The sequence below is a fragment of the Pseudophryne corroboree genome, chromosome 2 (genome assembly GCF_028390025.1).
Source record: "Pseudophryne corroboree isolate aPseCor3 chromosome 2, aPseCor3.hap2, whole genome shotgun sequence".
Lineage (NCBI taxonomy): Eukaryota > Metazoa > Chordata > Amphibia > Anura > Myobatrachidae > Pseudophryne > Pseudophryne corroboree.
Genome location: NC_086445.1, coordinates 969,302,001 through 969,328,067, shown reverse-complemented (window position 1 = coordinate 969,328,067; position 26,067 = coordinate 969,302,001).

Here is a 26,067-nt window from a genome sequence, read left to right as displayed (position 1 = left end):
AACCAAATGTGTTGTGTTTTAGACAGAAACTTAACAGTGTAGCTGTAGCAGTATGTAGCAAAGTCTATCCATTTATATAGACTCTGTGAGGGAGATTCAATTGTTAGTAAAAACAGACACCCAACTGACTTTTCAAACAATTGAATTCCCCCCTATATATTTTATTTACAAAATAGACGGAGCTAATTATGATTACCAGTACTATTTACTGTATACCTAGTGAACCAGATACTCCATAAGTCAACAACTAGCAATGATCAAAGGGGGTCATTCCGAGTTGCTCGCTATTTTTTTCGTACGCACGAGGTATACGCAAAATTGCAAACACGTTGCACAATAGCGAATATACGCCCCAACGTATTTTTGCTATTTCGTACACAGTATTACACAAAGTAGGCGTATGCCAAATGACATCGCACTAATGCGATCCCATCGCATTACCACAAACATCATCATAATAATCCAAACTTCTCGTAGATTTACACATTCTACTCAAAATTGCACACACTTTTTCTAAAAAGCGCACAGCAATGTGTTTTTTTTAAAGTTAAATTACACCTTTCATTACAAACTCAACAAGCCTTCCTCAATCACGATTCCAATTAGTGTAATGAATAATTATGGTCATGACCAATTAATACCTGCAGAACACTTTGTAGGCATAATTGCCCATTACCATGTTTTTTTTTATAATAAGTGAAATAGATGTGGAAACTGTGCCTGGCCTAATGTTAATTTGCAGCTTTTTGTGTAGCGGTGTAGTGTGTGAATAAATGTGTTTACATGTTTTACTAAACAATAAGCTCCTAACTGACATAATTTTTTTTTTTAAATAATAAAATTACTATTCTTAAGTTTGATGTATGAAATTTTTAAGGTAACCAATTTCTGCTAGCCAATCTGCTGTTCCTTTATTGCATTAAAAAACACAACAACCACTTAACTGTAAACAAAATGTTTTATTTTTAAACTGAAAATAACTTTTAACTTAAAAAATTGTTGCAGCCGGTCCACATCGGCCAGCATGGCCCCCAAATTAGCCTTTAGGCTGGCCAGGATGCCAGGCAGGCTTGTGGGATCTCCAACTGCACCATCTGAAATGAAGAGCAATAAAAAAACATTACTAACTTCCTCACATTACCTATTAGACAAGCAAGGCACAAAGCACACTTTAATGGCAAAGTCACTACATCATGGTTCTTGTAATGAAAAAACAGTAGCAGACCAACACACAAGCATGCTCAGCAATGTATTTTTAAATTAAAAAACATGTTAAAAGTGTACCACACCATGCTGGGATTCATTCACATCTGGAGTGACCCAGATTTGTATTTTTTGGGGTTGGCCCTGCATCACCACACTGCATATCAACATCTTCAGAAGGACAACATATCCTAGCATGCCCACACTCCCTGAAATCCTGCCAAACTACATAAGGTCAAACAGCTTTGTTTTTTGGGTTAATCACCATTTTGACCGTGTCACTTTAACAACACATGTCCCCAGACTTGAACTGTCACACAGGGATACAGGGGAAAGAACCAGTGGGCCAAATATCAAGCATGTGCAGCCTAAGGATCCAGTTTCAGACTGTGTTCTTGCCTGTTGCATTTTGCTGGGCCTAAACATTGTCGATCCACACCCCTTACATGTGACACAGTATATTTTATGCTTGCTTTTGCAACACACTATTGTTCGGCAGTCATTTTCGATTTAGCTTTGGCTGGATGTCAGCCTTTGTAGGTCGACATGTGCTAATTCCAAATGTCACAAGATCAACATGTTATGTATGGATACATGACAAATGTGTAAGTTTATTTTCCCTTCATGCGGCACATGTACTCCAATTGCAATGGGAAATGCTTACGATGTAAACGGAAGTGTACCAACTCACTTTGTCCTAAGCCTGCCAAACAAAGTGAAGCATGCGAGTTGACTGTGCAAATATTGGAATACCCAGGCACAAGTTTAAAAGTCCAACAACATACCAAACTCCACTCAGGTCTGTTTTGCTGATAAGCTAGCACATATAAACCCTGTTGTCCAGGCAACACTGTCAACCTAATGAGTGTCGACCTAGAGTGGGCAGCCTAAACATTGCAGACGTAGACACTGTACATCTAATTATCCTCACATAAATGTAAATGCAACATCCATACCATGATGAAAATGTGAAACATTTGACCTTGGGCCTAGATTGGGCCCAGTACAACACTGCATTTATTTGAATGTGAAGTAAAGTAGGTTCCAAATTAAATGTAAATGTGTATAAACTTACTCTCCTCAGTCACATGTGCACCTCCCTGAACTTCATCCGGGGCCTCTGCTGCCCATTCTGTGGGTGGGGAAGGAGGCTGGATGGGGGAAAGAGGTGGATGGGGGAAGGAGGATGGAAGGGGGAGCTGGTTACAGAGGGTGGGTCTGATTGAGAGGGGGAGGGGGGCGGAGAGGTGGGTTGGGCCACAGAGGAGGTGGGGGGCAGAGAGGTGGGTTGGGCCACAAACGGGGAGGGGGGCAGAGAAGTGGGTTGGGCCACAGAGGAGGTGGGGGGCAGAGAGGTGGGTTTGGCCACAAAGGGGGAGGGGGGCAGAGAAGTGGGTTGGGCCACAGAGGGGGAGGGGGGCAAAGAGGGGGTTTGTGTCAGAGAGGGGGAGGGGGGTGGTGAGGGTGTTTGTGCCACAGAAGGGGAGGGGGGCGAAGAGGGGGTTTGTGGCAGAGAGGGGGAGGGGGGTGGAGAGGGGCTTTGTGCCACAGAAGGGGAGGGGGGCAAAGAGGGGGTTTGTGGCAGAGAGGGGGAGGGGGGTGGAGAGGGGCTTTGTGCCACAGAGGGGGAAGGGGCGGAGAGGGTGTTTGGGAAAGAGAGGGTGAGGGGGTTGGAGAGGGGGAGGTTGTGGATGAGGAAGGGGAGATATTTTGTTGGGGTTCAGGGGCTTGAGGGGGGGAAGGTGATTGGGCTGGTGATGATGCTGTTGGGATTCCATCCTCAGCTTGCCATTGTGCTTGGCCTAGAATCACATATGTTAAAATTAGGAATATTTTCAAATAGATTTCCCTCTGCATTTCAAAATTACATTGGTCTGTTCCATTTTAAATACACAGATCAAGTTATTTATGTGTTCAGCCTACAGCCTGTGTAGCGACTCAGTACAACAATAATCATTTTTTCACAAGCACTTTGCTACCCAGTCAGTACTGCAAGCCCTAAACACACACACTCTGGAAACTGGTTAAGGGTGGTGTGTTGGTGGTACAATTGTTTAATTATACAGTCTGCTAATAATCTCACTTTAGCACATTTTAGAGAAACTTTGCAGTGTTTACATTTATTTATGTTTCTGCTACTAATCTCAGCTTAATACACATGTGTACACATTTTAATGCGTTTAATTTACTGCGTCTGCGGATTTGCTGGCGCAGCTCCGCCAACAACTCCGGCTGGCGACGGCGGAGGTCACTCCACCGCCACTCCAGCTGGATTATGCTGCACCTTGTCCGCGTCCACGTTCGCAGTATGCTGCAGACCTCCGCGTAGGCCTCGTGCTAAACCCGAGTGGGGAAAAAGGGTCCTGCGCGGCCTACGCGGCGGTCCATCACTGCCGTCAGCACACGCAGCTCACTGTGGGGTTTATTTAGTAAGCTCCCGATTTTGACAGAGATGGTGTTTTTTCTTGAAAGTGTCATCTTGGGAATTTACTAAACTCAAATCTCGGCAGTGATGAAGGCCTTCGTATTTTTTTGGAAGTCAAAGAAAAAAATACGAATGAATACACCATCGGTCAAATACGACTGTTTTTTGATACAACTCGGTAATTTACTAAAAAGTGTATTTCACGAACACTGCCGGCAAAAGCCAAACACTGCCGTGAAAAAATACAAATCGTAAAAAAAAGCAGATTTAAAACAGACCTGCTTTTTTTTTTTACCATGTTCTGATAGGCATGCACGGATCCATGAGATCTGTGCATGTTTATCAGTGGGAAGGGGTGGGAAAGTGTTAATTTGCCGGAAACAAAATGCGTGCGGTCCCCCCTCCTAAGCAAAACCAGCCTCGGGCTCTTTGAGCCGGACCTGGTTGAAAAAATATGGGAAAAAATGTCAGGGGTTCCCCCATATTTAATCAACCAGCACCGGGCTCTGCGCCTGGTCCTGCTTCCAAAAATACGGGGGACAAAAAGCGTAGGGGTCCCCCGTATTTTTGAAACCAGCACCAGGCTCCACTAGCCAGGTACATAATGCCACAGCCGGGGGACACTTTTATCTAGGTCCCTGCGGCCCTGGCATAACATACCCAACTAGTCACCCCTGGCCGGGGTACCCTGGAGGAATGGGAACCCCTTAAATCAAGGGGTCCCCCCCTCCAGCCACCCAAGGGCCAGGGCTGAAGCCCGAGGCTGTCCCCTCCATACAAGGGCGGCGGATGGGGGGCTGATAGCCTTTTGAAAAAAATGTGAATATTGTTTTTAGTAGCAGTACTACAAGTCCTAGCAAGCCTGGTTGCATTTCATTGGTTGTATTCTTATGGTGTCATCTTTATTACACTTTATTGATATGTGTACATTATTGTGCAGGGCAGTTGGAATTTCTTTAGTTTGCATCAGCGGATATTCGCAAACACACACACACTTATTTTCCACAGTTTTTGTAAAAAAAATCCTGCTTCTAAATTGATATCATTGTAGGTTTGTTGGATAAAAGCAACATGATCTAAACTTGACAATGTTTATATATATATCTCTCTAGAGAGTTATATAGATATACACACACACACACACACACACACACACACACACACACCATAAATATATTTAAAAAATGTTTAAACATATAAGTATATATATATATATATATAAAACACAACATCTATATATGTATGTATGTATATATATATATATATATATATATACATACATATATATTTTTATGTGGTGATACATTTTTATTATGATGAAATATAATAAAATATAGCTAGCTAGCTAGATATATAGATAGATAGATATATAGATGTTTTGAGCTATTCATGTTTAAAAATATACATCTACATGTACAGATATAAGCAAAAAAAAATAATATATATATAGATAGATAGATAGATAGATAGAGAGATATATATTTAAAAAATATATATAGCTCTGTATGTATTGATCTATCTATCTCTCTATCTCTATATTGCAATAGATAGATAGATAGATAGATAGATAGATAGATAGATAGATAGATAGATAGATAGATACAGACAGAGAGAGAGAGAGGAAATGAAAGACAGAGATATACACGCACTTATATAGATAGTTTTTTAGGGGATCAGCAAATACACAAATAAGTTATTTCATCAGTTTACTCACCACATTTGGCTGGAACAATCAGCTATACAAAGTCACAAAGTGGGTATTTTGTAGGAACAGATGTTGTGGCATTTGTTTGGTAAACAGAGGCATAATCCAAACATACCAAAAAAAAGGGTGCTGTTATTGTTGTTTAATAACACAGCAAAAATAAAAATAAAAATATATATAAGAATGGAACAGTAATACCATTGTATAAAACATTATTACACAACAAACATGGTAAGGAGAACATTAAAGATAAATTCTGTACTTAGACACTATCAAATACTTTGAAAACACTAGCTACACACTCAGAACTTTACCAAGCCAGCTAAATGCCATCAGTCCCCCCAAAAAATACACGTACAGACAGATTGAAAAAAAAAAGGAAATTACGATCATAACATAAACATACCTGAAATAATCCCGCACAATTTGAGCCCTTACGGCATGACCCCGCTGGTTAGCACTCCCCCCACGGAAGGCCCGTCCAACCCCTGGCTCCTCATCCGGCAATTCCTCCATGTGGGGAAGCTCTACGCAACTCCTTACAGCAATGTTATGGAAAATAACGCACAGGACCACAATTTTACTCACCATCTCCGGTGAATACATGATGTCGCCACCAGTGCGGTGGAGCACACAAAAACGCCCTTTAAGAACCCCAATCATGCGCTCCACCAGCTGTCTAGTGGCAGTAAGCGTGGAGTTAAATGCCAACTGTGGTCCTGGCCTGGGTTTGCTGTAAGGAGTCATGAGCCAGGGGGTGCAAGGATATCCACGATCTCCTGTTTTAGAATATGAGAAGAGAAAAAGGAGAAAAGCAAAATTAAAACCAGAAATTATAACAATATGACTGTTCTAAAACACCTACAACAACACTCACCCAATAGCCACATGTAATTGTATTCCTACATTCTTAATCTTTGCCATATCCCTAATTGTCGAATGACATGTGCATCATGGGAGTTCCCGGAGAACTTAGCATTCAGGGACAGGATCTGGAGGGATGGGCCACAAACAACCATCACATTCAGAGAGTGGAACAGTTTCCTGTTCCTATAGATTTCTTCATTATGTCTTGGTGCAACTATGGCAACATGTGTCCCATCCACAACCCCAATAACATGTGTGAAGCGACTACCCCCTTCCTGAAATTGTCGTTTCATCACAGCCAGGGCACCAGCATCCAAAGGCATTGATATAAATTGCTTTACTCGTCTGATAAATGCTTGGCTGACACGCCGCAGGACCTTACTAAACTGGCCCTGCAACATGCCAACCAGGTCACCAACTACATGCTGGTATGATCCAGTGGCCAAAAAATGTAACACAGCAAGGAATTGTGTCAATGCTGGTATTGCTGTAGGATACCTAATGGATTCTTCTAGATCACTCTCTATTATGGAGAGAGTGTCTAGGATTAGATGAGGTGACAGCCTGTATCTGCGCAATACTACATCAACATGCATCCCAAAAAGGGTGACACGGGTACGGAAAATTGGCGGCCTTGCATGCCTCCATTGCCTTGGAGGATGAGGAGCCGTTTGGGGTTGGAGGGCTTCCGCAGGTTGGGGTGGGAGGGCTTCCGCCGGTTGGGGTGGGAGGGCTTCCGCCCCCACATATACGGACATCACCAACTTCAAATGAAGGTAGGAAACATTAAAACACACCATCAATTAACAACAGACATTGGGCAAAAAACAATTATGAGTATGGCAGTTCAAACACTAACTGCAGGAGCGTACTCCATATCTTCATGATGAAAAACCGGAACAAACAAACAAGAAAAAAACATTAAACCAAATTTTCCTACGTATCTACAACATTGTTTCCCATCCATCCAAACTAAATTAAAGAAAGACAACCAACAAACCCAGAAAATTTAAGAAAGACAACCAACAAACCCAGAAAATTTCTTAAAAAAAACAAAAAAAAACAGTAAACAATGGCAACGACATGAAACTTACAAACAAAACAAATATTCCCGCAAAGGAAGAACACAACATAATGCATACTTTGGCACACCAACTTTTGACATTATGAAAATATTTTTTTTTGTTTAAAACGCTAATAGGAGCAAACACACTGCCACCCCTAGAACACCATCCCACCCATGGACAGACCACTTACCTGCTCAGAAAAGGAACCAAAAAATCCCAAAAAAGAAAATAAAGTGGCTACTTTGCCTCTCCTAACCACAATGGGGTGAAATAAGAATACAGCAACCTACAAGAGAGAGGACAGGACACTGAGAATAGGAGCAAACACACTGTCACCCCTAGAACAATAACTCTGCAAATTACATGTTACACAACTATTAGATACTACATGTATACACAGATACTAACTAAAAATAAAAAACAACATAAAAAAACAGTACTACCTCCTACATACCCTTTGCTGCTATATACTAACTAGTTTAAAATAATTCTTAAAGTTGATTAAAACACGCCGTCCGCAAAACAACAAATAAAAATTTGCAAGCTATAAAACGCACATTAGTATGCAATATGCTGCTAAAAAACTCACTCGTAAATATTCTTGCCAACACGTCCACCTTGTTTGTATTGTGTCTCATACCATACACCCATGCACACAGGCTGCATGCAAGGCCTTTAAATAGCCAGTACTGCAATTACTGGAAAATTTTTCCTAATTAGCACCTGTGCGAATTACTGCACTGGAAAACACACGTAGCTATAAATTGCCAGACAGCTGTGCCAACACACATGCCTCCAGCAACATGGCTACACCTGAGCAAATAGCTGCAGAGTTGGAGATGGTGCAGCAGCAGATGACAGCATTGACATCTCGCAGAATAGCGTTACGGAGTCAGATGCTACAAGCTGCCAGTGGTGCTGTTGAAAGAGCAGGACCCAGTACTGGGGAAACCCCATCTTCTGATACACAGGGGTATGCTGTGAGTCCCCTGCCAGACACAGATACTGGGGAAACTGAGGTAGATTCTGGACTACGATCACAAACCCAAACAACACAACCAGCAAGTGAAGAGGAAGATGGTGAGGAGGTACAGGACGATACCTCACAGGCTACATCCAAAAAACGAAAAAGACAGCCCGCTTTTTCTAAGAGGGAGCTTAGAGTTCTGGTCACACAAGCCATGGTCAAAATACTTAGAGGCAGCAAAAACGGGTGTAGTACGGCTGACCGGCGGTCAGGAGACCGCCGGGATCCCGGCAGCATACCGATGCCGGGATCCCAGCGGGGAGGGGCGAGTACAGCAAGCCCCTTGCGGGCTCGCTGTGCTCGCCACGCTGCAGGCTCGGTGGCGACCTGCGGTCGCCACGGGTTCTATTCCCACTCTATGGGTGTCGTGGACACCCACGAGTGGGAATAGTTCCTGTTGGTCGGCATGCCAACCATCGAGATAGTGAGCCGTCGGGATGGTGGAGGAGGTCATGTGACTGTCGGTCTCCCGGCCGCCGGTCACATGAATACCACCCAGCAAAAACATGGGTGCTGCAACCAAAGATCGCATCTGGATGGACATTACAGATTCTGTAAATGAAGTCGGCTCAATTGTCCGCACCCCACAGGAAGTTAGAAGATGGTAAGTGTATATTTGCACACAATTTCATGCCCCAATTCTTATAAAAAACTTACCTATATGTGATGTTGCCTATAGCAACCAAATACATAACATGTGTACAAGCAAACAAAACAGGTTTTCTTAACTTTTATGTCCCTAACCCCTAATTCTAATCACATATGCAGTTGGGCCGACTTCAAGTCCCGCCTGAAGGGCAAGAGGTCTGTGGTGTGGAATGCCTCGAGGGCAACAGGGGGAGGTCCCGCTGCCACTGTGGAGTACACAGATCTTGAGGAGCTGGCGATGGACTGCGTGAGCTACGAGGAGGCAGGTGGGGTGTCTCATATGGATACGGACCCGCCTGAAATTGTTAATCTACATGACTTGCCAGGTAAGTTAACACACTTTTTTTTTTAAATAAATTTACTGTTTTCCAAGTTCTGACTTTTTCATGTTATTTCTGTCATTTTTTCTCTCATTCTTCTATTTTATTTTAACATAACACAGCACAGGAAGGTGAGCATGTAGAGTCAGAGGAGAGTTATCTGGCTGAGGCTGAGGTGGGGGGACCTAGTGAGTCCACCAGTGTGGGTCACCAGATTCCACCGGTCCAACTGGCCCCTCCACCCAACCCTCTGCTATCCCGGCCATTCTGTCTGAAATTGCCAGTTATGGTGAGAAACTGACACAATTTCAGGACAGGATGATCCGGGAGGTAAGCCAGATACCTGTCCGGCTCACTGAACACACAACCTGTGTTGGGCAAGGTGTAGCTCAACTCTGTCAAGGTCTGGCAGAGATCAGGCAGGGACAAGCCCAACTCGCCTCCTCGTTCCAACAACTCACCAGCTCTGTTGTGCATGGGCTCCAGGACATCGCTGGCCGCCTTGCCCACAGTGGAAGGGAGCCAGCCACATCTGCTCCCTCCCCTCCCCCTGCACAGGAAGAAGATCCCACTGGGCAGGGCCCTCGAAGGTCACTTGGCAGACCGAGCTGTGACCAACAACATCAGGCGAGGCAAAAGAAGAGAAAGTAATGTCTCTCCAGATGCCCAGCACCTATGTTTGACATGTTGCCTTTATGTATTTTGTTTTTGGCTTGTGTGGCCAGAATGGACAACTCCCTCATGACGAAAGGGGGTTGTTGTATTGTTTTTTGTTTTGTAGCCTGTGAGTTATTTTCCTGTACACTTGATCCATCTTCCTCTTCCTAGCGTGCTGTGTATGTTTGGGTTTGTGTATTGTGGCCAGAATCTACCTCAGTTTTCAAAAAAGTATCCTCTGGCGGGGGGTTCACAACATATTTTTTTTGTTATGATTACAAATTGAATTTTGCCAGTAGATGGGGGCACCACAGTACTGGGTTCTGTTATGTAAAATTCACCACTGGCAGCTGTTTGTTGCTATGACCAATTTTTATTTTCATGCTAATTTCTAGTCATGTTGGCTTTTTGAATTGCTATAATTTCTTAAGTAAAGCAAAATTTCAAAAAAATGCTTGTGCTTTTTTTTTAAGGTTATGCACTTTTGAAAAATGTGAACAGTAAATTGCATATTGACATTTGTGGTACAAGGGAACAAACATAGAATATTCTTAAAAACATTGTAAAATCAAATTTAGTAAATTTATGCCTTTCACAACACTTAACTGTGCCAAGAAATAAAAACAACATTTGAAATCAACTTGGGTTACTAGGGGCAACATGCCATAGTATTGCAAATGGTCACATGTTCCAAAACTAAAATAAGTGTGTTAGTAAGTAACATTAAGTGTAGGCTGCATTATGTGGCTCATGTTGTTTGGTATGTACAAAGGAAGATGGCATTGCAGAAAACATGGCATGTTGCCATTTAGCTGATGTAGTTTATAAGTTGGTTTATTCACACTTGATGAAGGGTAAAACATGCTGTTAACATCAAAGTATTTTGAAAGCCAAACTAAAAAAAATACATTATTTGTGAGTGTGTCAGATTTAGACATGGTAAATGATAAATTGTTATGTGTAAAAACAATTGCTGACAACAGTCATTTGTAACTGCAGTGTTTGGCAAGTAATTGCTCAACAGGTGACTTAATTTGCCAATTAATTGCTAAATAGGGCAGACACACTTGTAGCAGTAGTTCGCAAGGGCTGAGTAGCTGCAGACTTATGGGCCCTACACACTGGCCGATATTTTGAAAGATATGAACGATATCGTTCATAAATGAATGAGATCTCGTTCATATCTTTCAGTGTGGAGACTTAAGCGATGAACGATGCGCGTCCCTGCGCTCGTTCATCGCTGGTCTCCTGTCGGCTGTGCATGCAGGCCAATATGGACGATCTCGTCCATATTTGCCTGCACGTCTATGGAGCCGGGTGACGGGGGGAGTGAAGAAGCTTCACTCCCCCCCGTCACTGCCCCCCCCCCCGCCGCCGGGTCGCTCGTCGGCCGTCGGGCACCTCGGCCAGTGAGTAGGGCCCATTACTCCTCGGCTGCGTTCAGCTAGCGAACATTTGTTGTGTACTTATAACCATCTGCTACGCATTTTTGCACAAAACACGCCTACTGCCTTTTGCATACTCCCACACTAGCCGCCTACTTTCACGCCCATTTCATTAGATTGCGAAGGCAAGCCTCCGCACCGCCTCCGTTACACCCACTTTTCGGTACAGTAGTACGTACTGAAAGTCAGTTAGTATTTTTGCACAAGCGTCGTTACGCTGCCTTTGTGCACGCGCAATGTGGCATTCGCGCATGCGCAGTTTTCACATTTTCGCTGATTGCGATGCGATGAACTGCTGCGAACAACTCGGAATGAGGGCCAAAATACATTAAATTGCTAAATCATAATTGTAGATGTAAAAAAAGAAGAAAAAAAAAAAGAAAAAGTAATCACATGATTGGCTGTTATTGGAACATGTTTCTGGAGATCTTATCATTTAAGCCAGAGGTCCTCAAACTCGGTCCTCGGGGGCCCACATAGTGCATGTTTTGCAGGTAACCCAGCAGGTGCACAGGTGTAAAAAGGTCCACAGGAGCTAATTATTTCACTTGCGATTCTGTGAGGAGACCTGCAAAACATGCACTGTGTGGGCCCCCGAGGACCGAGTTTGAGGACCTCTGATCTAAGCCATAGGTTCTCAAACTCGGTCCTCAGGACCCCACACAGTGCATGTTTTGCAGGTCTCCTCACAGAATCGCAAGTGAAATAATTAGCTCCACCTGTGGACCTTTTAAAATGTGTCAGTGAGTAATTAATACAGCTGTGCACCTGCTGGGTTACCTGCAAAACATGCACTGTGTGGGGTCCTGAGGACCGAGTTTGAGAACCTGTGATCTAAGCAATTAGGGAAAATGGTATTAAGCTCACATATCGATTTTGTTTTCAATTTGAGCAATTTTAAGGCTCTGTCACTACCACGAATACAACGTGGTAAATTATTTTATGTTTCAGAGAGGATAGATTACTGTATGACCTCTTTCCTGAACGTGCCTTACAACTGGCTGCTCAGTACTTTTCAACAAGGGGTCCTGTCAGTGTGCAGGAGAAAGGAAATTAGCCTCTTTTGGGAGCACTCTTATTTTTCAGTTTAATATAAAATGTTACTTTTATTTGAACATAATTAAAAATAGTGTTTACTGTACCTGGGCCCTCATTCCGAGTTGTTCGCTCGGAGATTTTCATCGCATCGCAGTGAGAATTCTCTTAGTGCGCATGCGCAATGTTCGCACTGCGACTGCGCCAAGTAACTTTACTATGAAGAAAGTAAGTTTACTCACGGCTTTTTCATCGCTCCGACGTTCGCATTGTGATTGACAGGAAATGGGTGTTACTGGGCGGATGCACGGCGTTTTAGGGGCGTGTGGCTGGAAACGCTACCGTTTCCGGAGAAAACGCAGGAGTGGCCGGGGAAACGGTGGGTGTGCCTGGGCGAACGCTGGGTGTGTTTATGACGTCAGCAAGGACCGAAAAGCACTGAACTGATCGCACAGGCAGAGTAAGTCTGAAGCTACTCAAAAACTGCTAACTCGTTTGTAATCGCAATATTGCGCATACATCGGTCGCACATTTAAGAAGCTAAGATTCACTCCCAGTAGGCGGCGGCTTAGCGTGTGTAACTCTGCTACATTCGCCTTGCGAGCGATCAACTCGGAATGAGGGCCCTTATTTCAACAAAAGACCATGGGAGAGAGAAGACATCTAATATTGTTAGATCAGCTAACCTGGGTGCAGGGTCGGACTGGCCCACAGGGGTACCAGGGAAACCCACGGTAGGCCCCACTGCCTGAGGGCCCACTCCTTCCTCTAGGGATCAGGGGGGTCATTCCGAATTGTTCGCTCGCTAGCTGCTTTTAGCAGCAGTGCAAACGCTAAGCCGCCGTCCTCTGGGAGTGTATCTTAGCTTAGCAGAAGTGCGAACGAAAGGATCGCAGAACTGCTACAAAAAAATATTGTGCAGTTTCAGAGAAGCTCGAGACTTACTCCTAGCTAGCGATCACTTCAGTCTGTTTAGTTCCTGTTTTGACGTCACAAACACGCCCTGCGTTCGGCCAGCGACTCCCCCTTCATTTGTATCTGACATGCCTGCGTTTTTTAGCACACTCCCGGAAAACGGTCAGTTACCTCCCAGAATCGCCCACTTCCTGTCAATCACTCACCGATCAGCAGTTCGACTGAAAAGTGTCGCTAGACCATGTGTGAAACTGCATCGGCTTTTGTGAAAGTACGTCGCGCGTGCGCACTGCGCGCCATACGCATGCACAGAAGTGCCGATTTTTTGCCTGATCGCTGCGCTGCGAACAACAGCAGCTAGCGATCAACTCGGAATGACCCCCCAGGTTCCAAACTGTGCACTTGTATTATACATGGTAGATATGTTGTATTACACTGCACTGAACTATTGTGTATTTCAAACCTCTGTGGAGGCTGACCACTCCCCCTTTTTAGGCTGGCCACACCCCTAAGTATGGGCCCCTATGACTGCATTCCCCCGGTGGGCCCTTCATGCCCCAGTCCGACACTGCCTGGGTGAGAATAATGATTTGGTATACTTGAGAAGACAATCTGTCTTACATGCAATATATGTGTATACGCACAGCAGCTGATCAGGTCGGAACTGCGCATGCGCGGGGCATGCCAGACAACTGACGGCTGTCGTAGCCCAGCGATTTCCTCTGGCTGATTGACAGGCAGTGGCATTCGCTGGGCGGGAGGGGGCGGCACAGCAGCGTTTGGGCACTGCTTTGTGGGTGCGGTCCGGCCAATGCAGGTGTGGCTAGACCGTGCGGGGGGGGGGGGGCGGGCCGCAGTGGCTGCGAGACGTCACACGCAGCCCCTGCGACCCGGCCAGCAGTGACTAACTCCCTGCCAGCCGCAGGAGCTGCGCTGGCTGGCAGTCACTCTACAAGTACAAAAGCATTGCCGCTGCGCGTGCTGTCGTACTTGTGCGGGGGAGGGGGCGGCCTGACATACGGGACGGACTAGCCCTGTGCTGGGCATCCCCCCCACATGTCAGGGAAGATGATCGTAGCTGTGCTGAATTTAGCACAGCTACGATCAGGTCGGAATGTCCCCCTAAATCGCTTCCGCTGGTCTGCAGTGTAACATCAATGCAACGGAAGCGTGTGTACTCATGTGACCAGCTCTGTAGTTACAGTATAAATTAATTTAAAAAAATGAACACAATATGTTCAGAATGAATTATATCTCAACACTTTAACCATAAAATTATTGTTTTTTACTCGCCAGCTGCTGCTTGAATGTATGGACAGTCCATGTCCTCAGTATGGGTGATTGGTAGAATTTAAGGGGGAATACCTTGTTTCAGCTCCTCCTCAAAAGGAGGTGAAGTGGATATGGACTCTTGGGTCACCCCCTGTTTTCTGGCTTTCATGGAGCTCTTCTGACATTTTGGATTTGAGAACCCTCTGGACATCTTGGAAGCACGTTTTACAGTTATCCATACAGCGCTTGGAGGAACTTACAGCATTCACTGCATCACATACCCCCTGCCATAAAGCTTTCTTGTGGACCAGGGATGTGCGCCATGCCTCAGCACTGAGCAGTCTCCCATGCACTGGCACTATGTCATGCACTGGGGCACAGTTTTGGTCTTGCTTGGGGCACTCACTGCAGGCTCTTCTCCTACCTCCTTCTCCTCCTCCTTTCCACCCTCCTCCACTAACTCACAAGAGCTCAAATACTCTATAACCTCTGCCTCCTCGTTGCTGACCTGATCCTCAATCTTCTTCCAACTTGCCTTTCTATACCTCAAAAACATTCTGCTACACCTGTCACCATCTTCACAAAACCAATGAAAACCAGTGAAAAAAATGCAGAAGTGACTAAAAACCTTTAGAGGGGCCAATGAGGTCAAAATCATCCAACTCACCACATGTAATGAAGCTCAAATTGTGATTTGTGAGTTTTCCCAGGTTTCGACAACAGAAAACTCGCAAGGTGCTAAATGTGAGTTACATTGGCACCATGCTGTGAGTGTTATGATTCCAGCACTCCTGGCCAGAGGAGATCTTATGACAATGACCGGAGCACTGGAATGGAATGCTGGGAATGGGAGCAGGAAAGAATAATAGCCCCTGGCACCCTAACTCTGTTGTCTCACCCGTGCTATCGGAAATCCCTTGCGAGACTATGGTTTCTTGAGCCCTTGGCAGCCGCGTTTGAAGGGCGGATTATGTCTGCCCAACTCCGATGCCCCCCGGTCTTAATGAGAGACAAAGGGAAATCCGAGGCAGGATGATAACAAGAGGACCTCTAGCTAACAACAGGCCAGGGGCTACGAGCTAACTAAAAAAACCTAAAGTATGTGCGGAAAAACCGCCAGGGAAAAGGACAACCAAAATCCACTTGTCCAATACTCCTACCCGGCACCGCCGGATACCAGAGTGGACCTGTGGAAGCGGAACCCTCCGCAAAATGCTCCAAACACAAATAATAAAGGGTAAAGCGGCCGAGCCGCTACACACGGCAGAGCCGCGACTCACGAACACCACTGGATGTTAAACGGTGATCGGTCAGGACTCCAGGGACGAGATGATAACTCCCGAGTACAGGACTTCAGAGGACTGGAACGACCGGATACAGCAAGACTGGAAACAGACTCTCAGCAAACAAAGACAGCATGCAGGAAGCTATTACCGGCGTCTGTGAGAAGCCCTGAGAGTGTATTTAAACAGGAGTCCTCCAATCAGCTGCTGACAAAGCTGATTAGAATGAATGCTGTGCAGCTGCCTTGCTGCACGGCCAGAGATCAGGTGCACCTATTAATTGAACAGGACCCAGCAACGGGGAACGCGGTCCGCCAGTGGCGTCCCCGTTGCTAGGGTCCGTGCGGCTCAGCGCGCCCGGCGTCTAGCGTTGCTAGGGAGCCGGCGGCTGTACGCGCACTGCGTCCCTAGTTGCTAGGTGCCGGGCCGCGCAGACGAGTGGACCCCGACGCCTAACAGTACCCCCCCTTGAGGAGGGGTCAAGGAACCCCTAAAGCCAGGTTTCCGAGGAAATTCCCGAAAAAATGCCCTCTTGAGCCTCGGGGCATGAAGATCCTTATCCAAGACCCAAGACCTTTCCTCCGGACCATAGCCTCTCCAGTGCACCAGAAAATAAAGCCGGCCCCGGGACAATTTGGAATCGAGAACCTTCTCCACCAAGAACTCCTGTTGTCCCTGTACATCCACCGGAGATCTACCCTGAGAGATCCTCCTTGGAAATCTACTGGAAGAAACGTATAGTTTCAACAGGGAGCAATGAAACGTATTTCCAATCCTAAGAGATCTTGGTAAACGTAACCGGAAGGCAACTGGGTTGACTCTTTTAATAATAAGAAATGGCCCAATAAATTTGGGTCCCAATCTAGCCGAGGATTGTCGAAGCCTGATGTTACGAGTCGACAACCATACCCTATCTCCCACCTTAAAAGTGCAAGGACGTCGGAGCCTGTCAGAAAATTTCTTCTCTCGAAAGGCCGCTTTTCTGAGAGCAAGGTGCACTTTTTTCCAAATGGCTCTGAGATGGGAGGTTAAGGTTAGCGGGGAGACTGAGGAATGATGAAAAAAAGAATTAGCTCTGGGGTGAAAACCAAAAACTGAAAATAATGGAGACACTTTAGTGGAGGAATGACAGGAATTATTGTAAGCAAACTCCGCCAACGGAAGAAACTCGGACCAATCATTCTGGAGTTTGGCTGAATACAAACGCAAATACTGTTTCAATGATTGGTTAACTCGCTCGGTTTGCCCGTTGGATTGTGGGTGGTAACCGGATGTTAACGACAATTTCATCTTTAATGAAGCACAAAAACACTTCCAGAATTGTGCGATGAATTGTGGACCCCGATCAGAAACAATATCAGTAGGCAACCCATGAAGTCTGAAAACATGGCGGAGAAACAAAACTGCCAACCCTTGGGCAGATGGCAGTCGGGGAAGAGCAATGAAATGAGCCATCTTGCTAAAACGGTCCACTACCACCCATATGACTCGGAATCCGGCTGAAAGGGGAAGGTCTACCACAAAATCCATGGAAATATGAGACCATGGCCTGAGAGGGACATTTAAGGGCATAAGTTCCCCGATAGGCAAGGAACGGGGAACCTTATGCTGTGCACAAACCTGACATGAAAAAACAAACTCCTTAACGTCTTTAGAAAGACCAGGCCACCATACTGAGCGGGAGACTAACTCCAAAGTCTTAGAGATTCCCGGATGCCCGGAAACTTTGTTATCATGGAATTCAGTCAAAACAGTAGCTCTCAAAAACTCAGGGACGTAAAGACGACCAGCAGGAGTATTTCCAGGAGCTTGGTGTTGAAGCTGTTTTAACTGGGTAAATAAATCTTGTGTGAGGCCTGCCCAAATGACCGAAGATGGAAGTATGGGAGTAACAGGACTGTTATTGTGAACCGGAAGAAAACTGCGTGACAGGGCATCAGCCTTGGTATTCCTGGAACCAGGCCTGAAAGTGATTATGAATTTGAAACGAGTAAAAAATAAAGCCCAACGTGCCTGCCGGGCATTAAGTCGCTTAGCTGATTCGATGTATTGCAGGCTTTTATGGTCAGTCAATACTGAAATGGTATGTTTTGCTCCCTCCAGCCAATGCCTCCACTCCTCGAAAGCCCACTTTATCGCCAGTAACTCCCGATTACCAACGTCATAGTTGGATTCAGCGGAGGAGAATTTCCTGGACATAAAGGCACAAGGATGTAACTCCAGAGACTCCGGATCATTTTGAGAAAGGATAGCCCCCACTCCAACCTCCGAGGCATCAACCTCCACAACAAAGGGCAATTCCGGATTGGGATGTCTGAGGACTGGGGCCGAGACAAAGGCTTGTTTCAAGGCCCGAAAGGACAACTCTGCTTCACGCGACCAGTTGGTAGGATCCGCTCCTTTCTTTGTCAGAGCTACAATGGGAGCAACCAGGTCAGAAAAAGAATGAATGAACCTCCTATAATAATTTGCAAACCCTAAAAAGCGCTGAATTGCTTTTAATTTGGTGGGTTGCGCCCAACTAAGGATGGCCTGGAGCTTCTTTGGTTCCATGGAAAATCCCTGAGGGGAAATAATGTACCCTAAAAAAGATACCTCCGTGACATGAAACTCACACTTCTCCAGCTTGGCATATAAATGATTCTCACGTAACTTCTGAAGAACCAGACGCACCTGGGTAACATGTTGTTCCATTGATTCAGAATAAATCAGGATGTCGTCTAAGTAAACGACCACGAATTTCCCTAGGAAGTCACGGAGCACATCATTAATGAGGTCTTGAAAAACTGCTGGAGCATTGGACAAGCCGAACGGCATCACCAGGTACTCGTAGTGACCTGACTGAGTACTGAAGGCCGTCTTCCACTCATCTCCAGATTTGATTCGGATGAGGTTGTACGCTCCTCTAAGGTCAATTTTAGAAAAAATCACAGCCGAACGTAGCTGATCAAAGAGTACAGATATCAGCGGCAAAGGATAAGTATTTTTAACTGAGATCTTATTCAGGGCTCTAAAGTCAATGCAAGGTCTAAGCGAGCCATCCTTTTTCTCCACAAAGAAGAAACCTGCACTTAAAGGAGATTTTGATGGTCTAATAAATCCTTTCCCTAGGCTCTCCTTAACATAATCATTCATGGCCGCAGTTTCTGGCCCGGATAAAGCATATAATCTTCCCTTTGGTAATGCGGCACCAGGAATAAGCTCAATAGCACAATCATACGGCCGATGAGGAGGCAGAATGTCCGCATTGCCTTTAGAGAACACATCAGCAAACTCCTGGTATTCCACAGGAATGAGTTCAGGACTGGCAGCTGCTACTCTGACTGGAAACGTAATACATTCCCTATCACAAAAGGTACCCCATTGTGAAATCTCCCCCGACCGCCAATCAATGGTGGGATTATGAAAGGCCAGCCAAGGGTGACCCAGAACTACTGGAACTGCTGGGCAATGAGTAAGGAAGAACTCGATTTTTTCAGAATGTAGAGCTCCTACTGTAAGTAATACAGGGGGTGTACGGAGAGAAATAACCCCATTGCCAGTGGACTCCCATCTAAGCCATGCATGGTGACACACCTACCCAAAGGTAACTGAGGAATGCCTAAGGCCTTAGCCCAAGTTAAATCCATAAAGTTTCCTGCAGCTCCACTGTCAACAAAAGCCGACACCGAAGAACTGAGGCTGCTAAAGGAAACTTTAACTGGGACTAAAAGGGAGTTATTCGAGGAGATAAGCTGCAGACCTAGGTGAACCCCCTCACAATTCACCTGGTCAAAGCGTTTCCCGACTTGTTCGGACAATTACGAGAAAAATATCCCTTACCCCCACAGTACAGGCAAAGACCAGAATTTTGCCTTCTGGCTCTTTCTTCAGGAGACAGCCGGGAGAGACCCATCTGCATGGGCTCCTCTACGTCCTCAGGAATGGAATATACACGGACTTGACCTTACAGGTGCTCCTTTTTCAGCCCTCCGCTCTCTGAGACGACGATCTATCTTAATAGAAAGCTCCATGAGCTTATCGAGAGTCTCAGGAGCGGGGTACTGAAGGAGACTGTCTTTTATAGACTCTGATAAGCCGAGGCGAAACTGACTGCGCAGGGCTGGGTCATTCCAGCCACAGTCGTTCGACCAACGGCGAAACTCCGTACAATAAACCTCCGCTGGATTTCTACCCTGACTTTCAGCGGACGCCTCTCTATCAGGGTCATCATACAAGAGCCCTAAAGACCCAAAAAAAGCGTCCACTGACAACAATGCCGGATCCTCTGCTTTTAAACCAAATGCCCAGGTCTGAGGATCCCCCTGGAGCAAAGAAATAATAATCCCGACCCGCTGAGATTCAGTACCCGAGGAAATCGGTCTTAAACGAAAATAAAGTTTACAGGATTCTTTAAAATTAAAAAACTCTTTCCTATCACCAGAAAAACGGTTAGGCAAATGCATCTTTGGTTCAGGAACTACCTTCGGGGAAGCTCGCAAAAGATCTTCCTGCGACTTCACCCGAAGAGAAAGATCCTGAACCATCTGAGTAAGTTCTTGAATCTGGCTGACTAAGAGCTGACCAGGATTTGGCCCTAAACCTGTAGGATTCATGAGGCCGATAAACTCTCACAAATCTGAATAAGAAAAAATTAAACCCTGTTTAATTTTAAGTTTTGGTATGGCCGGTAATAATGTTATGATTCCAGCACTCCTGGCCAGAGGAGATCTTATGACAATGACCGGAGCACTGGAATGGAATGCTGGGAACGGGAGCAGAAAAGAATAATAGCCCCTGGCGCCCTAACTCTGTTGTCTCACCCGTGCTATCGGAAATCCCTTGCGAGACTATGGTTTCTTGAGCCCTTGGCAGCCGCGTTTGAAGGGCGGATTATATCTGCCCAACTCCGATGCCCCCCGGTCTTAATGAGAGACAAAGGGAAATCCGAGGCAGGATGATAACAAGAGGACCTCTAGCTAACAACAGGCCAGGGGCTACGAGCTAACTAAAAAAACCTAAAGTATGTGCGGAAAAACCGCCAGGGAAAAGAACAACCAAAATCCACTTGTCCAATACTCCTACCCGGCACCGCCGGATACCAGAGTGGACCTGTGGAAGCGGAACCCTCCGCAAAATGCTCCAAACACAAATAATAAAGGGTAAAGCGGCCGAGCCGCTACACACGGCAGAGCCGCGACTCACGAACACCACTGGATGTTAAACGGTGATTGGTCAGGACTCCAGGGACGAGATGATAACTCCCGAGTACAGGACTTCAGAGGACTGGAACGACCGGATACAGCAAGACTGGAAACAGACTCTCAGCAAACAAAGACAGCATGCAGGAAGCTATTACCGGCGTCTGTGAGAAGCCCTGAGAGTGTATTTAAACAGGAGTCCTCCAATCAGCTGCTGACAGAGCTGATTAGAATGAATGCCGTGCAGCTGCCTTGCTGCACGGCCAGAGATCAGGTGCACCTATTAATTGAACAGGACCCAGCAACGGGGAACGCGGTCCGCCAGTGGCGTCCCCGTTGCTAGGGTCCGTGCGGCTCAGCGCGCCCGGCGTCTAGCGTTGCTAGGGAGCCGGCGGCTGTACGCGCACGGCGTCCCTAGTTGCTAGGCGCCGGGCCGCGCAGACGAGCGGACCCCGGCGCCTAACAGTGAGATTCAGAACATTCCTCGCAGCAAACTCGTAGCGAGTTTGGGTGAGTGTAAATTTGAAAAGCAACTCGGACTGTTTTCAATTTCCCCCTATGTCTGCAGGGCCGAAACTAGGGTTTTTGTCACCCGGGGCAAGGTAGTCATTTGACACCCCCCCTACCCCCCAAACAAAAAATATTTTTTTTACAATAAAAAAAAAAAAATAAAATAAAATAAAATAAATAAATAAATAAATAAAAATATTATATATATATATGTATATATATCTTTCAGAACTTTTTTACCTGAAAAATTGCCTTTTCTAACATAAATTTCATATCCAGGAAAAAGTGTCCCCATTTTACACATTGCGGCAGGCACGTGTCCCCATTTTACACATTGCGGCAGGAAAAAGTGTCCCCATTTTACACATTGCGGCAGGCACGTGTCCCCATTTTACACATTGCGGCAGGCACGTGTCCCCATTTTACACAGTACGCTGGCAAGTGTCCCCATTTTACACATTGCGGCAGGAAAAAGTGTCCCCATTTTACACATTGCGGCAGGAAAAAGTGTCCCCATTTTACACATTGCGGCAGGAAAAAGTGTCCCCATTTTACACATTGCGGCAGGCACGTGTCCCCATTTTACACATTGCGGCAGGAAAAAGTGTCCCCATTTTACACATTGCGGCAGGAAAAAGTGTCCCCATTTGACACATTGCGGCAGGCACGTGTCCCCATTTTACACATTGCGGCAGGAAAAAGTGTCCCCATTTTACACATTGCGGCAGGCACGTGTCCCCATTTTACACAGTATGCTGGCAAGTGTCCCCATTTTACACATTGCGGCAGGAAAAAGTGTCCCCATTTTACACATTGCGGCAGGAAAAATTGTCCCCATTTTACACATTGCGGCAGGCACAGGTCCCCATTTTACACATTCCGGCAGGTGTGGGGAGAGGGAGGGAGAGAGAGAGAGAGAGAGAGGGAGGGAGAGGGGCTGACTTACATTTGAAGCGGTTCTCGCCGCTCTTCAGCCGCCTCTCCCTCCTCGTCTGCGCGGCTCCCCCTTCTCCCTCCTCGCGAGTGCCCAGCTCGGGGGGCGGGGTTTCGTGAAATGACGCGTTTGCGTCGTGACGTCACGACGCAAACACGTCATTCCGCGAAACCCCGCCCCCCGAGCTGGGCACTCGCGAGGAGGGAGAAGGGGGTTTCAAGAAACGGCACTGGCGCATAGAGGGTGTTAGGGGGTCTCGGCGCCCCCTCCAATCCGGCGCCCAGGTCGCCTGCCCCCCTAGCCCCCCCCTAGTTTCGGCCCTGATGTCTGCTCCACAACAATTGATGATTGTGAACATATAAGTGGTTCCATTTCGCCAGTGTATTGTGCTGAGCCAGAAAGCTACTTCCCCTGCAAAAAGGTACATACTGCTTTCATTACAGAGGGACGTTCTGTGTGGAAACACAAGTCTCGGTCAGTCTGCTTGCTGTAGTCTATCAGCTGCTTATTCCTTTCTCCGCACCACGCTTCTCAATGGCGTCTCCAAGCTCTCCTCTCTCAACAGCTCCAACTGTCACCCTTCCAACTGCTCTCTTTTTTTTAACCACTTAACTGCCGATTTTTCAACCATTCATAAGATTGTTTTTTTTTTTTAAATCTGTTTATTATGATTTTCATAGAGTACAATGTAAGACAGAAACAGATAGCAATTATTTGATGAATAAAGCACAAAAACAACATTGGTGTGTACATCAATCAATGTCAGGAATCAAATCTATAATATCGTCAAAGTCGTGGAGTAGATGTGATTCATCAATAAGAACACATTGCACTGGAGTCAAATAGTACTCCAAAAATCAAACCTCAGGAAACCCTTCCTTGAAGTAGAACATTAGAAACATTATATCAAACATAAGTCCATAAGAAAAGGGGGAGATAGAAGAATAGTAGAGAGAAAGTAGGGAGGGGGGGGGGAGGACAGGGAAACACATAAGGATAAGTAGGGAGGAAGAATCAGGATGTTTTTTATTCATAAAGACAAAGTATGGTAGCAATTGATACTTCAATATCAGGACGGAGAGTACTAAATTTCAACTCCAGGGCTTATCTTAAGGTACGGAAAATAGTTTCATAACATGGATTCTTCCAATATCTTCCTGTGAAGGAACCATTCAGTGTGCTCAAATACCTTAAATATTTGGGCCTGTGTGGTCTGATCCCGCGAGTCAATGTAAAGGCCCCACTTTTTGTAGAAAGTTTTGACACCTGACTCTATATTTACTTGAGCCGATTTTCTGTCGTAATATAAGATCTGTAACAACTTACTATGAACTTCTACCAATGTAGGTGAAGAAGACGATAACCAGTGGGATAAAATAATTTTCTTTGATACTGTTACTAAGATAGTGAGAAATGGAATAATTCGCTGTTTCCCAGGTCCTAGATCCCATTCCGAAAAATTTGCCCATAAACAAGAAAGGGGCGTTGCTGATACACGTATATTCAATAGCTGATTAATGTAGGCTAATAATTTGTGCCAGAAACGTCGGATCAGACCACACTCCCAAAACATGTGATGGAAGGAAGCTATTCGAACATGACATTTGGGGCATTCCCCGGTTTCCAAGGGGTGAAATCGAGCATGTTGGGTTGGGGAGATATAGGCTCTCTGCAAAGTTCGGAGGTGAACCTCTTGTAGGTAAGGTGAAGCCAGGGCTATCAGGGTAGAGACATAATGATCACTAAGTTGATGGTGATTAGTTAGGCCAGGTATATCCTTACACCATTGGGTAAATAGTCTGTCCCATCTACCCTCTGTTGTGCGAGAAGTCAGGATGGTATAAATCTGTCTAATGCGTGTTGGTCCGGCTTTGTGAATATTAAGTGTGACTAACAATGGGTGAGAGGAAGGGGATGAGTCATGTGGTATGTTGCGCATACGAGTTATTGAGTCTAGATAGTGTCGGGTCTGGAGATACATGAAAAAATGAGAGTGAGGCAGGTCATATTTCTCTCGGAGCGATGAGAATGGATATATAGAGCCCCCCGGGTCAAACACTTTGGAAGAGTTAGACAGACCCTTCTCTTTCCAGAGCCGGTAATTGGAGTTAGTGAGAGATGGGGGAAAGGCGGGGTTGCCCCATAGCGGAATACATACAGACACCTCAGGGTTACATTTAAATTTCTTGTGTAGGGTGCGCCAGTTGTAATAAATATCATGAAAAAGAGGATTGTTAAGGATGTGAGTTGGGATCAGGGAGGGTTTGGACAGAAGCAATGCTCCCGGGGAGTAGGGAGTAAATAAGGCCTCATCTAGAGCAGTGTCTATGAAGAGTTCCCTGTCAAACAGCCAATCAGCAGCACATCGGAATAGAGTCGCCATAGAGTAGGACATATAATCAGGTACTCCAAAGCCTCCTGCGGCCTTAGGGGCCATTAGTTTATCCAAAGCGATAAATGCTTTTTTCCCTTTCCATAGGAATTTTGACATGATTTTTCGTAAATATTGGATGTCTTGAGTCTTAAGGCGGATCGGGAGCATCTGCATAAGATAAAATAATTTCGGGAAGACTATGCTTTGCAAGACGGCTATCCTCCCCAACAGTGACAGAGGCAGCAATTTCCAGCTATCTAGCAACGAGGTGACACGTGTTAAGGCAGGGGTGTAGTTCTCCTCATATAGTCTGGAGAGATTCGCTGGGATTTGAATCCCCAGGTAGGTAAGCTTTGTGTGGGAGATTTTAAAGGAAAGAGATGGGATGAGTTTGGAAATGTTATGGGCAGAAGGGCCCAGGGGTAGAAGCTCTGACTTGGCTACATTAATTCTATATCCCGCCCTAGTTCCGAATGCTTGTATCAATCCAAGGATCTCCGGGATGGAGGTCGATGGATCAGAAACGAATAACAGCATGTCATCGGCAAAAAGAGCAAGACGGAGGTCAATGTCTCCAATTTTGATTCCCTTAAAAACTCTCGATTGGCGTAGGGCTATCGCTAGGGGCTCCAGTGCTATTGCAAATAGTAAGGGCGATAAAGGGCAGCCCTGTCTAGTACCTCGTTGTATCTCAAATGATGAGGACAGTACCCCATTACAGGAAATCTGGGTTTGTGGAGCAGTATAAAGTAGTTTTAGAAGATTCACAAAGTCGTTAGGAAAGCCAAAGTGCAGGAGAGTAGAGAAAAGATGGTCCCAATCCACGAGGTCGAATGCTTTCTCAGCGTCAAGGGAGAGAATAACTGGGGGAGGGGAAAGAGGAGTAAAAGAAGGAGAAGAAAAAGAGGAAGCTGTATAAATGGCAGTTAAAACTCTCCGTACATTGATCTCTGAGTGTCTACCCCAAATGAATCCAGTTTGATCCTTGTGTATAATTTGGGGGAGTAATAATTTAATTCGATTTGCTAATATTTTAGTTAGAGATGAGCGCCTGAAATTTTTCGGGTTTTGTGTTTTGGTTTTGGGTTCGGTTCCGCGGCCGTGTTTTGGGTTCGAACGCGTTTTGGCAAAACCTCACCGAATTATTTTTGTCGGATTCGGGTGTGTTTTGGATTCGGGTGTTTTTTTCCAAAAACACTA